The sequence below is a fragment of the Talpa europaea genome, assembly GCF_964194135.1.
Source record: "Talpa europaea genome assembly, chromosome: 2".
Classification (NCBI taxonomy): domain Eukaryota; kingdom Metazoa; phylum Chordata; class Mammalia; order Eulipotyphla; family Talpidae; genus Talpa; species Talpa europaea.
Genome location: NC_140068.1, coordinates 17,258,079 through 17,276,176, shown reverse-complemented (window position 1 = coordinate 17,276,176; position 18,098 = coordinate 17,258,079).

The window sequence follows — 18,098 nt, the reverse complement described above, 5'->3', positions numbered from 1 at the left end:
CGGATTCAGTTATTGTGCATTTCCATACACACACAGCAAGGCACAACTCTACTCTCCAAAGCATGTGGATGTAGGGGCAAATTCCCTTTCAGATTCACCTGCAGACACTTCCAGATTAAGGACAACAGGAACTTCCTACCTGTCACCAGGAATGCTGACCCACCTTTCCATTCCAAACTCCTATTTCTATACAGAAGCCTAACAGTCCACTCCATCATGGAGAAATCTGATTAAATGATTTGAAAAACAAAACCCCAACTAATTAAAGAGAACTCAGTGCCTTCCCCGGCCAACCCCATGGAGAGTCACTTGGTGCCTCCATCGCAAGCTTCTGACAGGCTGCTTTCTCCGGCTCAGGAAATGCACCTTTCCCTCACACACAGCCTCCGAGGCTAAGGAACAAGCTGAGCCAGAATTACCGCTGTTCACAAAAGGAATTCCCCCTCCCTTCCCCCTCCTTCTCTCTCCCCGTTCCTCTCTAGTCCCTCCTCCCAACCTCACGAGTGAATAATATCACTCTGCTACCTACCTGCCTTGATCAACACCGTGAGCCCCTGTCTTCAAGCATTCAGAGAATTTAACAGCCTGGAAATTCCTGTTGTCCTTTCGCTGAGGTCACAGATAAAGCAAACAACAGCCGTGGTTCCCATCAATCATAAGTCACTCACTGATAGAATGTATGGTAGGAGACCTGATGTAAGCAAGTCACCAGAGAAAATACCCACTGATGACGCATATCCAGGCATAAAAATAGTTACAGGGCCCTCAAAGGGATTATTCAACAGCCTACATTTAGACTTTCTTACAAGAGACCTGAAGTCAACGTGCAGCAGTTAAATGGTTGGAGAGACTTGAAGTTTAAGCTTCCTCAACAGACATAACCACAAGGAGCTGGTTTAAATAAGCTCCTGCAATAACAAGCTGTTCAGTAAATTTTAATACAACTTTATAAGCATTAAACAGTACCACCAACTATCTTATAAAATGCCACAAAACCTTTTCTTGGACTCCTGTTCTCCTTAACAATTCATTTTATTTTAAAGTATGCTGCCCAAACATTAATACTTGATCAGTCCAAGAAAAAGAATATTTGTTGCTTGCCACATGATGTTAAGAAAATAACACAATTTGCAATTCTGCATGTATAGGTTTTTAAAACATGCTTTTTAGCTAAAGTTAAGTTTAATGAAAAGTTGCACAAAGAGATTAATGCTTTGCATAGTGTATTTGCAGTAACACTTTTCCTGAATTGATTTGCTCATCATAGAAATAATTATCATGTGTATTGGATACTCCTACTATGGTAACTTACACATAGTAGGCAGGTAAGCATTTCTCTTGTTTGCCAACCAAATGAATGAATGAGTCAATTAGTGAAATGCTGAGTGAATATATTTTAATTAAGTGACAAGTAAGATATTAACTGAGACTGAAATCCTGCTTTTTTATTTTATGAGGAAAATAACTTTTTACATATGTAATCTTTTTAATAGTTTTCAAATCATCTGTTCTGTTTTGCCTCCTACTCAGACATATGCACAGTTACCCTGCAAAGGAAGGTCTTTCACATAGCTTTCATATTAGAAATTGCTGGATTTTTGCACATATTAATATTTGAATATCTAAAAATGTTCGCTTCTCGGTTTCCTTTAAGCAAATGTGCCACCGACACAAGGACAATGAAGGCAACAAGCTACAACAGAACCCCAAATTCTACCTCCCAGTTTGAACACTTCCTACTTGCATGCCCTATTTGTTAGTCTTAATCACCAATCCTTGCCTAAGAGTGGACAGATTTTCATTGTTACCCAGTTAATTATCAGCCACAGAACATATCTCTGTGATAGAATTTATCTCAGAGCTTAATGATATTAACTAGTCTCACATAATTGGCAAAATCTATTCACAACATTACTGCAACATAGGGCAAATGTAAGAGCTTTGTTTTGCAGGGTATTTCTCCAGCAACAGTAAGTTGATGACATTTTTCTTCCTCCCCGGGTTGGTTCTCTATCACTTTTCTTAAGGATGATAACACTGCTATAAATACAGGTAAAAATTATTTTTAGTACTAAGGTTTCACAAAGCCTTCACGTTTCTCTCCTGTGCATATGTGTCAACAGTATGTGGCCTAGTTTAAAGAATTTAAGTGGAAATGATCACTGGTGCCCTCTAGTTGATCACTAGTCTCCCAGGCAACTGAAGAAACACATGTGTAACTGTATCTCCCCACCTGAAATATTGCAAAGTTCTTCCCCATCAGCAGTTCAGCAATTAATGCCTGACATAAAATGTGAGGCAATAAAGCCAATTAAATGTAGAGACTTCTTTATTTCATAAAGTTTCCTTATTTACTTCTTTATATGAACAAAGAAAAAAATGTAAGAAATAGGAAAAAAGCCCACATTGGTATTGGAATGAGAATGGACTTAAAGTTAACTGACTCAGAAACCAAAAACCTTTCACAAATTATACAGAAGCTTGTGTTTTAAAATAGCTCAAAACTAGACAAGGCACCCAGAAAGAATCAGCTTTCACCATGCACTGTACAGCTGACATCCCTTCCGTCACGGTGGTCATGGTTGGAGGCTACTCAGGTCTGAAAGGAGGCCCTTCAGATAACTGTAGAATAATACCAACCTCCAGAGCCAGCACTGTTTCAAATTGTACAGACATAACTATCAATCCGGAGATCACAGATTGAGCTCTTTCTATCAAAAATTATTTACATCTGCATTCCTGGTCTGAGTAATTCCATGCCTGTTAAGTTTACTATTGACAGAACAGTTAATTTTTCTGAGAAGGAAATGATATTCCCTTACCTTAGATTAAAATTAATGCTATCATTAAAATTATTTAAATCTGTGAGGTTATTTTCACCTACACTGAAGAGTTTAAACAAGCCTATAAAATTAAGAAATGTTAGAGAGCATTTGCTAACTTTATTTTTTTTTTAATATCAAAGAACATGATCACCTGATAAATTAAGACCAGATTTAGTTATCTGGGCTGAATGGGGAATGGTATATATTAAAGATTATATTTTGGGGGCCTCCCTGGTGGTGCAAAGTGTTAAGCACCGCTCTATAAAGCTATCTGCAGCCTCTGCAGCACCAGTTCAATCCCCGGCTGGCCAGGGAGCAACCCACACGGCGAGGCAGATCTCTCCTGTCTCACCACCGCTCCCCTCAGCAGTATATTTCAGTCAGTCTGCCTGTTCTCTTTCCCGCGCTCTCTGGTGAATCCTCTCACCACCTCACACTTCTGGTCTGAACCCCAGTTCTTGTATGCATAAATAAATAAATCTTTTTTAAAAATTGTATTTTTAAAAAACTGCTTTGTCAACATTAGACTCTCTAGAAGTCTTATTTACATTTATCCTCTTTGTCACTAATAGAATATCATGATGATAAATATTTTTATGTAGCTAATTAAAAAAAGGGAAAAATATGCCCCTAGTTCATTAGCATGTGTCATCCTAGGATGGATCCATCACATTGAGACTATAAGGCTAGTTTTCCATTTTAGTCTCAGTATTATGGCAAGATTCTGTTTTATTTTAATTTTTTTTCATTACGTGCTTGAAATGTCCCCTTCTTTAGTCGCAGCCTCTTCCACTTGGAAAATAAAACTACTTCCTGGAGAGTTTATGAGTGTGGGGTCAATTAAGCTATTAGCATTACCCTTCCCCACCTTGCAACTCACCTACCTGAACACATGCACACATACACATACACACACACACAACTATTTCTTGTGATGAGTTCAAACATTGGCCAAGCACCCAAGCTAAGTACATCACAGTCATCTTGAAGTTCGCCTTAGACACAGCTCCCATCTGCTCACCAATGTCTGGTAATTTTATCACATTACCTCTTTCTTGTCTACTTTCTAACTCCACTGCTTTAAACTTCAACATTCCTTCTTGTAAGTAAAAATAATCACTGCCTAGATTCTCCCTGTGCTCCCAAATAATACTTCTCATGACCAGAATGGACTACATTAAAAAATAAATCTGAGGGCCTCCCCGGTGGCGCAGCGGTTGAGCGCTGGGTTGCGAAGCTGCCCGCAGCCTCTGCAGCGCCGGTTCGATCCCCGGCTGCTCCCCGGCCACCGGAGGAGGGTCCCACCTGGCGCGCAGACCTCTCCTGCCGCCTGCTGCTCCCCTCAGCAGTGTACTTCGGTCCTTCTGCCTGCTCTGCTCCCTGCTCTGGCTCTGGTGAATTCTCTCACCCTCCGCGCTTCTGACTGTACCCAGTGCTTGTATAAATCAATCAATCAATCTTGAATAAATAAATAAATAAATAAATAAATCTTTAAAAAAAAAAAAAATCTGAGGGGCTTCCCCGGTGATGCAGTTGTTGAGCTCTGGGTTGCGAAGCTGCCCACAGCCTCTGCAGCACCGGTTCAATCCCAGGACACCGGTCGAGAGTCCCACGTGGCGCGCAGACCTCTCCTGCCGCCCCCTGCTCCCCTCAGCAGTGTACTTCGTCAGTCTGCCTGTTCTGCTCTCCACTCTGGCTCTGGTGAATTCTCTCACCCTCCTGCGCTTCTGACTGTACCCAGTGCTTGTATAAATAAATAAATAAATCTTTAAAAAAAATTAAAAAAAAAATAAATAAATCTGACTATGGCACTCACTGACTCAAAACCCTGCAATGGTTCCTGGTTGTATTGTACAAAGGCTTGTGTCAAAGTATATCCTACAGTATCATGATTATTCATTGTGTGACTTAGCTGTCTATCTGATAGGGAGTTCCTTGAGTCAGACTGTGTGGCACAGTTGGTGCATCTCCAGCCCCAGTAGAGTGAGTACCTGGCACATGTGTTTACCCAAAGTGGACTGACTGATAAGAAACCACATTAATGATGTTAACCATGATGTCCAATTAGAATAGAAAGAGAGCAAAAGAGCTCTTCAAAATCAAAGAAAACTGGGCTTAATCCATAGCATTATCTTATCTTTGGCAATTACATAACATCTCTGAACCTTAGGTTTCCAATCTACAAAAGAGTGTTAGTATAAAATGGAATACCATCCATTATGTGCTGTCTATGATAGAAGACAGGTATTAAGATAGTAGACAGGTATTGAGAAGGTATTAAATAAATGGTAGCTATTATTATGTCTTAGGTGGCAGTGTCTAACAGAATGTAATTTCTAATGTGTAATTATACACACATATCTGACATCAAATTATCTATATCAGCACTCTCAAGCAGACACATATAGCATAGACATATAGATATGAGGCTATTGACATTTTAAATTGCTAGTGTGAACGAGGAAGTGATTTTTTAAATTTTAATTAATTTAAATGCAAATAGCTCCACAAGACTAGGGGAAGAAGGTCTGTCTTCTCAGTGCAGATTTATTTCAACTCTGACATTAGGAGTTCCTCCTGCCCTTGGTGCCTATCACTTCTTCTTTCCCCAAATCCACCTTTTTTGCAAGATTCAAGTGTCAATCAAAACTGACCTTCTGTTAAATAAATCAGACCCCAGTGCTTGTACTTTTCATTTCCTTATGCATGCTGACTCTACCACCAGTAGAAGGGGCTCTGCCTTAAGAGAGACTTGTGATTAAATAATCCGCCTTATTGACAGAGATTTTAGTGCTGGAAATATGAGACAATCACATAACAATAACAGAGTTCCACAACAGTGCTGATGTTTAATGAATGACTGTATCAATGAAGAAACAAATGAAGAACCCCCAAGACAACAACAGACAGATTACAGTGGCAAGTGCATAGCATCTGGAATCAGAAGACCTTGCTTCAAATCGTAGCTATGCCGTTCCCATTGCATAAGGTCTTGGAAAAATATCTTGACCTCTCATCTGAGATATAATGATAATATTAATTACAATTCACTAATATTCTATAATAATCAAATGAGGTAAAACAGACATAGAAATATTAGTGCATCTTATATTTGTAGAAGCATTATTAACAATAGCCAAGATATGAAAACAACCTACATGCCTCAAAACAGAGAAGTGGATCAAGAAGATGTGGTACATACACACAATGAAATATTACTCAGTGATGAAAAAGATAAACTCATGCCATTTGTGGCAACATGGGTGGATTTTTCTAAGTGAGCCAGAAGATGAAAGAAATACTGAATGGTTCTGCTTACATGTAGAATCTAGAGAAACCAAAGTATCACACAAAGACTAACTGCAAGACCAACCCTTCAGCAGACCATAGATTTGAAACATTCAGGAGGGGGTGTGGAGGAGAAGGGAGAAGGGAGAGTAGAAACTGTGTGTGTGAGGAATAGCACAATGGACTATGGTGGAGGACTGTGGATGCTGGGAAAACTATGGTGACCACACCTGAGGGGAGAAATTCCATACTATGAAAAAATAAACAAGATTGTTTTATAAAATAAATATAAAACAATTAAAATTTTTAAATATTAGTGCAAATGCTGTAATTGAGAAAGCCAAAAAAATAACATTTAAATCTCTACCATCTATATTTTAGAGTAGATGAGATCCTATAAATACAGAGCACACTATGCATATGGGTCAATGTGCAGAGGAAAAGAACAATATTCCAAGGATGATTACACCTCTATTTGTAAACTGTAAACAAAAGATTCGATTTATCAATTAATGGTAATCACGGTCTGTAGAGCAATCTTTATGTGACACAATGTTGAAATTTGCTTTTAAACACATAATCTAGCTTCTTATTATAACCTATGTGCTGCATGAACAGGGCTGGACAGTGGCCCTCGGCAATTTTTGGTAATCACAGTTGATTTCTTTGCTTTACAGCTGAAAAGTATTTTCACATATATTCTTAAAGTTATCTTCAGACAACTAAAGTGACGCTTAGTTAATAATATTATTATTATTCCTATTTTTCAGAAAGGTAGAATAACAATAGTTAGTAGGTAAGACTATCGGGTTAAGAACTTTTAAGTCTAGAGTTTTTACCACTGTGCTCCTGGGAATTTCATGGTATTTCACATTTCTGAAAGAAATTCAGATTTTTGTTAATGGGGTCCTACAGAAGAATTTTAACAATATATCGTTAAATTTAACAATATATAGATATCACACTGTGTGTGTGTAATCATGCACATGTGTATACATATAATTTGATATTAATATTAGCATATAATTTTATATTTAAAAATATTGTCATCCACATTCACTTGGCAGATCATCTCAATACCTTGCAAAGAAGGCTTGACAGGTAGTACAACCCACATTGACAGATAAGGACATTGGGGCTTGGAGAGATCTCAATACCTGACCATGTCTTTGCAACATGATGAAGAGGGATATTGGGCTGTGTATTTGGGCTCTGGGTCCAGATCTACTACAATCAGCTAAGTAACTTCACCCAACTCTCTAGACCTCACCTTCCTTCTAAGGAAAATATGAGAATTCAAGTGACTCATAGACAGCACCAAGCTGTTCAAGTTCTATTATTCACAACTCAGTTAAGTAATTCAGTAACTCAGCCGACACAAGGCACCAGGTGTTCTAAGTCTTGGTTGTTTGTTCCCTCTCAGGCACCGTACTGCCTCTTTTTTTTTTTTTAAAGATTTTTATTTATTTATGCGTACAAGAGCGGGGGTACAGGCCAGAGGTGCAGTGGGTGAGAGGATTCATCAGAGATAGAGCAGGGAACAGAACAGGCAGACTGACTGAAATACACTGCTGAGGGGAGCAGCGGGAGAGACAGGAGAGGTTTGCTGAGCCATGTGGGTTGCTCCCTGACGGGCCGTGGATTGAACTCATGCTGTAGAGGCTGCAGATTGCCTTACCCCTTGCGCCACAGGGGAGGCCCCCGTATTGCCTCTTAAGCTATCTCATTTATTTCTCACAATTGAACAAACTGGACCTAATTAAGGAGCTTATTCCATTTGTTTGTGTATCTTTACAGAGCATTAGATCCTGTGTATTCTTTCATCCCTGGCTTAAAATATTCCTCTACAGGAAAGGCTGGCAAGACAGATACGTGTGAGCACCAGGTCCCAGGGAAAGGGTGTTCCTCCTGAGGCTTCTCTCACTGTGCTGCCACATTTTCACTTGGAGTATGGAAGATTCGTGTTTGTTTTGATGGCTTTTGATGACCTTTTCATTTTTATTTTCAAAGAGACAGTGTTAAATCCATGGTTGATTGGAAAAAAGAGCTCCTACATCCAGGCCCTGAAGCAAGATCACAATTAAATTAAAAAGAATGTTACGTGGTCCAACCAAGAGTGATCCAACCACTAAGAAGGTAGCAAGTCCAGAAGAAGCTGAGGGCCCCAACTAAAGGTGGGGACTCCAGGGCAGAGACTGCTCCTACTGGCATAGTAGATAAAGCTTTTCTCCATCCCTGCTAAGGGAGATGCCAGAGAAATAAGCAACCTGACCCCTGAAGAGTCTTTGGAACCTGGCAGTAACCTGAGCTGCCTGAGGTTATTTTTGCTGAGGGTTAGTGGTTCTTAAAGGGACTGTGTTCTAAGTGCACCTATCCAGACCCAGAATGCAAATCAATGAAATGATGGATGGGATCTACCACTCATTAAATGCACTTTATTGAAAATATATAGCAGATCAAGGAGGAGATATCTGAACAAATATGTTAATGCCCTTTCAAAGCAATCAGTTGTATCCGTTGATAGACTATCACAGGTGTAAAAAATGGGAATGCTAAGTAACACAAATTCATGCGGGTTTAAAATGTAAAATGAAAGCAGGCACTCCCCAAGGCTGTGTCCTCAGTGCTAGCCTGTTACTTAAGAAGGGAGTAGGGAATAGAGACTAGAGAGGCCGTAGGCTACTAGGACCATGCCTGATAGCTACTACCTCGTGTGAATGCTCACTACAACCCCTACAAGTAAAATAATTCTGTTGTACAAAAAACAAAAAAGGAAAATGGAGCTCAGCAAAGCTTTGTAACTCACTCAGAAGTTATATGACAGATCAGTGCAGGCTCCTTCCAATACTGTTTACCCAAATGGTGAAGATTCCGAAAGCAAATACTCACCCCATTCAAAAAACAATTCTCAGGAAACAACTAGGCCTTTCATTCTCTGTCCCACATCCCTAAACTGGCCTGGGAGGACAGGAATCATCCAGTGACTAGGAAAGTGGGATCTACCATCACAAATGCCCAAGTTTGTAAACCTACCCCAAACCAGCTGGGTGACCTTGGGCAACTTAGTTATGCTCCCAGAGCCTCAGTGGCAGTAACAGTAATACCTTCATCATCATGCTGTTTTGGAGATTAAAGATGATCAGATGTGTAATGTATTTGGAATGGTGCCTGGCACAAGGAGCCTTTCAATTAAACAGTTGCTATTATTAGTTGTACGTGTATTCCTACTGAGCAATTGTGTAGTTCGCTGATCCTTTCTTCTGCTTTATCTAGTTTATTGTTGAAACTCTCTAGTGTGTTTTTCAGTTCACTTATGGTCTTCTTCAAATCTGTGAGGTATAGGTAATACTAATATTTTGCATCTCCTTATTGAAGCTATCACTATGTTTGCTCATTCATCTCCCAAGTTCATGAGCATCTTTATGATCATGACTCTGGAATCTTTAACAGGTAAGCTACTTATGAAACAAAGATAAGCAATTTACCTGATGAAGAATTCAAAGTAAACAGGAAACCTTTATTGAATATCTGCAAAATGCCCTGCACTAATCTCAGTTTTATGTTTATTTATTTATTTATTCCTGAAAATAATTCTATGGGTAAACATGATTACTATTGCTATTTTATGGATGAGGAAGTTGAGTCAAGTCCTTTTGCACAAGGGTAGAGAGCTTATTAGTGTTAGAGTAATAATTTGAACCCAGGGACTCTGGTATCCAGTGTTTGTGCTCATAACCATTCAGTTACACTCTCCCTGCTAATTATATGTCTGATACTGTTCTCATACCTCATTAAACTTCACAATACAAGACAGCAGTAGTACATAAGTACCACTGAAATACAGCAATAAATCCTGAAAGTTGCATAGATAATTCATTGGCATGATCTGATATTTAATGGAAAAATAAAATAATCCAATTTAATTGTTTATAATAATAGTGTTGTTCCATGACCAAAATTTATCACAAGTAATATACCTATCACACAGGAACATAAAAGGTTGTTGAGGGGCCTCCCTGGTGGTGCAAGGGGTTAAGATGCAACCTATGAAGCGCTCCCCAGTCACTGCAGCACAAGTTCGATCCCTGGCCAGGGAGGTGACCCACATGGCTCAGCAGACCTCTACTGACTTGCCTGCTGCTCCCCTCAGCAGTGTACTTCAGTCAATCTGCCTGATCTGTTCCCCACTCTGTCTCTGGTGAATCCTCGCTCCCTCTACACCTCTGGCCTATACCCCAGTTCTTATATGCATAAATAAATAAATATTAAAAAGGGGGGAAGAGTCTTTAAAAAAATAAAAATAAAACATTGCTGGATAAATAAGCCTTAGAACTACATTTTAATATTAATACTTGGAGTTTGAAATTATAACCAGTGTAGTTCTTCATAGACAGTGCCTTTGGTTATTTTCCCTGTGCAGTCTTATAACTTCACATTGTTTATTTGCAATCCTAAACTTATAATTCTATCTAGCATTCTTCACAATTTACCTTTCAAAACACAGATATTCATAAATAGATTTCTATAAGACAAAATTATTTACTGGTCTTTATAAATCTCATCTTTTTTTACTATGTTCCCTTTCTTGTTTATTTTGTGCCTTTGTCAAAATGACTCAGGGTGGTGCTCAGTACTGTAACAATCTTGCAAAACTAGAAACTCTGCTGTAGGTGTCTCAAAGTTGAGTAGGTGAACAACCCACATCATTATCTCCAGGATAGGTCCCCAAATCTATGTGTTCACAAGCTGCCCAGATGAATTACACATACTGGGATTAAGTCATAGGATTTTTAATATCCCAATTCCTATAAGTGGTTCTTCTACTGAAGCCTTTTTATATTTAACAATGAGTGTATATGATAGTTTCATGATAATATAAGCTTCACTCCAGTGTTTAGAAACTGAGTGTCACACAATATGTGTTTTATGTACTAAATTTAAACCAAAGATTTTTAGCACACTCTATTATTTATTTCAATGTGTAGTAATGAGGACACACAACAAGATAATAGAGACTGGATCAAATGAAGACTCCAAATGCAATCACTTAAAGGGATGTGTACAACCTGTATGAGATGAGATAGCTAAAACAACAGATTTTTACTTTCACCAATTTCTTTTAGTGTGAAAACTGACCATTCAGGCCTCTCCATATATTCTCACTATTAAAAATTAATTTTATTAAACCAACCAAGAACTAATGACTGGTAATAGAGAAAAAATACTGAAGTGAAACTTCTTCAGGAGTCTCCATTTAATGAAAAATATTTATTGACTAATAATACAGGAAATAAGCTAAATCTTAAAATGAGACCTTTTTTGAGAGCTTAAGGGTTTGATCATTTTTTATAAAACCTTACAGAGAAATCAGATCTATTTGGGTCAATATGACAGTCGATTCTGATCAATCTTGTGACATCACCAAACCTACCATGTTCACACTCTATTGTTTTTCAGTCGCACAGAAATAGCTGGATTCCAGCCCCTCCCTTCCAGTGGCTTATCTTCTGCCATCCCCTCCTATCTTTCAATCCCCATCTCTTTTCCCACCCTTGACCAGTGAGGTGGGAGCAATGCAAACTTCATGCATTGCTAGAGGAAATATAAATCAGTAAATCCACTTTGAGAAGTGTGTGGCAATTAACTACCAAAGCTGAAGATATGCAAGTCCTATGTTCAAGCAATTTCACCCTCAGGTATATACCCAACATATATGTACATATAATATTCACAGGATTATTTGTAATAACCAAAACCAAAACTCAAATTCATCAGTGATAGAATGGATAAATTGTAGTATATCCATACAATGAATTCCATACAACAATGAGGATGAATGATCATTACATGCAAAAATGTGTTTTAATCTTACTACATATTCTTTTTTAAAAAAGATTTTATTTATTTATACAAGAGCTGGGGTACAGGGCAGAGGTGCAGGGAGCAGAACAGACAGATGACCGAAAACTTTGCTGAGGGGAACAGCAGGCGAGACAGGAGAGGTCTGCTGCACCATGTGGGTATCTCCCTGGCCGGGCGGGAATCAAACTGGCGCTGCAGAGGCTGCGGACTGCTTAACAGCGCTGCACTCAACCTGCTGCACCACCGGGGAGGCTCTTACTAACATATTCTTAAGAACCCAGACTCCAAAGAAAATACAGTGTGTGATTCTACACAATTTAAGTACAATAATAGGCACAATGTATATGTTCTCAGAGTTGGATAGTAGTTATCTTTGGGTTTTATGATGCCTGGAAAAGTACAAGAAGTGCTCTTGAAATATTGATAATGTCCTTTTTTATTGATCTGCTCTCTCTTTAGTGAAAATCCAACTTCATATGTCCTTTTCTGAATACAGGTCATATTACACAATTATTAAAATTTGGATATAAAGATTTTCCCCAATCATGTTCTTATTCAAGCCATTCTTGCTGTCCCTCTCTATGCTACCCCTTATAAGCTCTAAGATCTTGAGGCTAAAGACTAAGTCTTTATCATCTTGGCTTTCCTGATTCTTGCACAGAAATTAATACATACCAGCTTTCAACCAAGGATTCTGGACAAAAGAATGAACATACCACTTGGGTCCACTGATAAATTCTGTTCTTTTGTATATTTTTGACTCTAAAGTCTTCATTCTCAGCCTCTCCTGGGTGCCAGGTCTTTGGATCTACCTGTAGAATATTGCAATGATAATAATCTGCGCTTGAGAACTGGCCTAAAGTCGGGAGCTTTGCGTAGGTGATCTTTTTTACTCCCTCACAAATGGACCACAAGTGAGTAATCATTACCTCCACTTTACAGACTAGGAAACTAAGAATACCAAAGGTTAATTAACTTACCTAGAAATATACATAAGTTGGAGAAGTAAAACTGAAACTCAAGTCTTTCTGATCCAATAATCTTCCCATGGAAAACCCATGACCACAGACACAGGCCCACTCACATTTCTGTAGCTCTTATCCTGGGCGATGCCCTCACTATCCATTTTGTCACCAGTTGGGAATTGTCTTCTCCTTCCTTCTCACTCTGCAAAACTCAGTCATAACCTAAAAGCTTAATAACCTACCCTGTGCTCACTACTTTGAGTAGCACAGCATTAGTTCAGATCTCTCCTTTTTCTTTCTTTTCCAAGTGACTGTAACTGTCTACAGTTACATGTTTCCTCACCCAGGCTATGTCTCTCTCTTTCTAACTCATTCACATATTGCCTGAGAGGTCATTGTAAAATGCAAATCTAAATACATTGCTCCTTACTGCTCACAGGATAAAGTTCCAACATACCAGCATGGCATAGCCTCCTTGACCTGGTGGTCCCTAGCAAGCATTCCAGATCTTCCCCTGTGACCGCTACCCCTTCTCTCTCCCTATTCCCTGTAATTCATCCATTTGAAGCTTTCCTGCTCATGAAAACACCATGCTGTTTCCATACTTTTGAACTTCGCATGCCAGGGGTCTCCCTTCTAAGAACACTTGTCCTCTTGTTGTCTACCAAGCAAACTCCTACTCATTTTGCAGCTCAACTCAAGTATTTGCTCCTCTTTCAAGACCCTCACACAGACTTGACTGTATCTTTTTATGTCACATTTAAGCTTTGGACATCTTAGCCCATTTCACAATACAATGCACTATTTTTGCAGTCTGCACTTACCTTTGAGAACATTAGCTTTGCAGCTAATACTCTTTGACATGTTCAGGCCAGCACACAATAGTCAAGCAAGTTAATTAATAAATGAAAGGAATAGTAGATGGGTATATGTAATTTTAGGCACAGATGATTTATTTCTAAGCGTAAATGCAAAGAGAATGCTCTAAGCAGAAACAAAAGAGGAAATAGACCATTTCTCTGAATGAAGAAATGATGAGTATAGCCTCAAGTGGAAGCTGGTGCATACACCTATGCACCTATCCTAAGGAACAGCAGCTCCTCAGGCTTCTCACCAGCAATTCCTCCTACTGCCACCTCCTACTACTGTTATAGGGCAGCCCTGATATTGAACAGGTTGCCTGGCTGTGGGTCCTCACACCCACACTTAAAAGGGACTTAATACTCCACTACAGGCATACACAAAAGGTTAATAAAAGGTTTATTTACAAGGGAAAAAGAAATAAAGAAAATGTACAACTCAGGGAGAAAATAGGGAAATAAAGTCTTTAATGCCTCCTACCCGATCCAACGACCTGGAAACCCAAAAAGCACTCTCAGAGCTGGCCGGACGCTGCGAGCTGGCGGAGAGCCAAAATGGGGGAACCCCTCCAAAGCCCACGTGTCTGGCTTTATACCAACCTGGCTGCTTAACCCCACCCTCAGGTCCCAGCCACCTTCCCTTTGGTGGTGATGGGATTTGGAGTTCCCAGTGTATTTGGCTTTGGCCTGGGGTGGGAGTGGAGTCCATAAAGCCTGTATGGAATTAGCTTTAGGACATCCTTTTCCCCCTAACACTACCACCAGGGAAAATGCTGAGCAGTGGTTATGTTCAGGGGTGATAGGGTTATCTGAACCTGCAGGTAACCCATCCATATTCATCTTGTCAAAGATTATTCTCAGAATTAACCAGAATTGATCAGAACATCTGATTTATCCCTTGGATGAGCATTGCTGGAGAACAGCAAAAATAAGCATCTTTCAGAATGTTCTATCACTTCTAAAATACAGGGCAGGATACTACCTAGGGACATTTAATACAGAGTCAAGTGGTCAGGCTGTCTCTTCCAGAGCAGAAACTAAGTAAAATAGATGGAGATGAACATGACTGTGAAGCATGAGTGAAAGAAGAAACTCAAAGTTTCAGAGTTGAGCCAGAGGTCAAGTAATTGTGGGCAGGAATAATTATTTCACCAATCATTCCATGACACCCTGGGACTTTAGGCAAAAGGCAGACACCAGATGACTGAAGGAAAGCACTCTTTCCCATAAAGGACTTAGAGCTGATTACAGCTTTCATGAGTCCCTAACATTATGTGAAGAAGGCTGTGGAAAGCAGCCGCCAAATACCCCTAGAGACACACAGAAAAGCAAAAACTACACTGACATTCCAAAAAGAGAAAGGGAGAAGAGTTTTCCATGCAGCAGCATTCTTGATTGAATTGCCTTTTCTTGCTTCCTTTCTAGAGAAAGAAGGGAGGTGGGTGATGGCAGCTAGATCATGTAAAAGTCCAGAGGGCAGCTGACATGAACTTCTATCTGGCCTCCTTGCACAAAGGCCTTATTATAATACACACATAAAAATGCGTGGGCAAGACTTGGAGGGTTGGTCCCCACCTCCCCCCTCAAACTCACTCCCAACCCCACGCTTTGAATGCATTTGTGTATACACACCCTCTGACAGAATAGGTTCTTCATGTTGCCATGGAGCTGAAACCTCTGTAGTTTAGATAGAACAATCACTCTGCTTTAATACTTACAACAGCAGAGGTAAGAATCACTGCATAATATTAACTCCACTAGCTTTTCAGATTTTTAGTTGCTTGTCTTCGTGTTCACATGAACTCTCTATTTTTTTTTAATACATATTCTTTATGTGATTACCACAATGGAAGCTTCTGGCAAACTGATTCTTATTTTTGTAAAATCGTTATGCAGAACCTTGAGTGCACACATGTCCCCTGTGAGCTTTCTCTCCTGGGGCCCCACCCCATCTAACAGAGAATGTGTGACCTTATCATATTCTCAGGGAGTTTATGAGAAATGCAAAATAGAAATTGATTCATATTGAGTGTATATTCTGTGAAACACATAGAATAACCTATAACCAGTAGCTGTCCTCTCCAACATGATCAATCTTAATATTATTTATACGCCAATGAGTTCTTTTCAAGTAGGTCTCAGTAATCAAAATCATATTTATAATATTTTTGCAAAGATAGATTGACTTCTGCAAGTTCACCTTGGCTTTCATTTCAAAGCTCAGCTATGACAGTATTGCTTAAAACTCTAAAAGAATGCTAAAAAGAATCTTAAAAAAGAAAGTAAAGTGATTTCCCAATACCACCTCAATATTTATGCCACCCCTTCTTTTTGGATTTTTGCATCTCCTAAAAAAAATGGTGATTGTACAAAATCAAGTGCATAGGAGTTCAAGAAAATGATTTTGCTCTCCTACCTGAAAATCTGCGTTCGGTCCTAGTCACACATTCTTGTAATCTTGAGTCTCAATTTCTCAGGTAAATCGCCAATCTGCTGACAAGAAGTTTTGGATTATGAGTTCTCCTCCCACAGGGTAGATGTTAAAACTTGACAATGAAAATGACCTTAGATGCTAACCAGAGCAGCAAAACTGAATCTATTGGTTTGAAGAATGAAAGTGTCAACTTGTTGAAGAAGGTGAGGCTGAAAGGGTGAGTAATGCACCGTGTTACACCAATACTAGGTCATTAAGCAAAATAAAACTTAAAAAACTAAAAATTAGTTTATGAGGAACAAGATAAATAGCAATGCCACAAAGATAACCCAAAGAATAAAATAAATATCCATGAGTCTATGCCAAAATAAGTAAATAAATTATGTAGCTATTCTTCCTTTCAAGGAGTAAAGCCTAATTATTTTTCCATTAAGAATGGGCTGACTTCCAAAGAACAGAATACCCAAAGAGAGAAAAGTAGTAACTTCACAGTGGAAAAAACCTGGCAGACAGTACTTTAACCAAGTGATCAAGGTTAACATCACAGTGACAGTTATGTGGATGAGACCTATCTGGTAATAGGAAGCAATAAGAAAACACCCACTGCTGGGGTTTCTACCCCAAAACTCATGACTGCAGTCTACAAAATTTCTGGCCATTGCTTTTGAAAAATGCCCATCGTTTCTGAAACAAGTACAGGATGTATGCTGTGTTGTGATATTATAGGCCGTGCTGCATTTTGTACTCTACTAAGTATTTTAAAAGTGAGTAGCCAATTAACACTAAGTGAACCTCTCAGTAAAATGAGACAGTTCTCTCCTATAAATCAAGCACTCAGACAGACTGGTTTTGGAGATAATTTTGTTTAGGTAGCAATTTTTCTTTTTCTCTAATTTTCATGCTTCCAAAAGACCTCAAATGACAGCGCCAAGTGCTATAGACTTCAGGTTTTTCCTTCCTGCAAATAGCATGTGTATTTTCACTATGACTAGCAACAAGATGCCTGTTATTGTTGATCCAGGATTTATTCCATAGGCTTTCTCTGTGTCTATTTCAATGGTACACCAACATTGACAGTTACATACTAGCAGGACTTCGGAGCACCCAGGCAGGCGCCCCATGCTGCTTGTGGATAGGCATTCCCCAGCCTCTTGGCTGGGTGACAGCAACCACAACAGCCCACAAGGCAAGTAGAGAACCAATGAATAAAATGATAAATATTTGTGATGAAACAGGATGTAGGAGAAGGGGGGAGGGAGTGAAATATCTCAACTACTGAACTACTGAAGCTCCTTTGGAGTTTTAACAGTGTTCTGTTGTTGAAAAACTGGGAGCAGTAAACAGATAGGTCTTTTTCTCTTTACTGTAAATAATTTACAGAATTACTACTGCATAACACACCACCACCCAGGCACAGAATTTATGACTTTGGGCTACTAACCACAAAAACTATACCCTCAACAAGTGCTATAATCATTCATGGGAAGCAGTTCAAAAAACAGTGAAAATAAAATTTTTAGATCAGAAAAGACAACATTTTCAACAAATCTGCCTTGATGTTGAATGAATGTATAATTTTAGTATTATTTACTAGGTTAAACTTATCCATGCCACTTAGCAACAGCAACAAAAATAATTTACAGGCTCAGGAGCTTTCTTGTTAAACATGAGTTCAGGGCCTCCCTGGTGGTGCAGGTGGCTGTCCACAGCCTCTGCAGTGCAGGTTCAATCCCAGCCAGCCACGGAGATACCCACATGGTGCAGAAGACCTCTCCTGTCTCACCCACTGCTCCCCTCAGCAGTGTATTTCGGTCAATACGCCTGTTCTGTTTCCCACTCTGTCTCTGGCGAATCTTCTCACCCT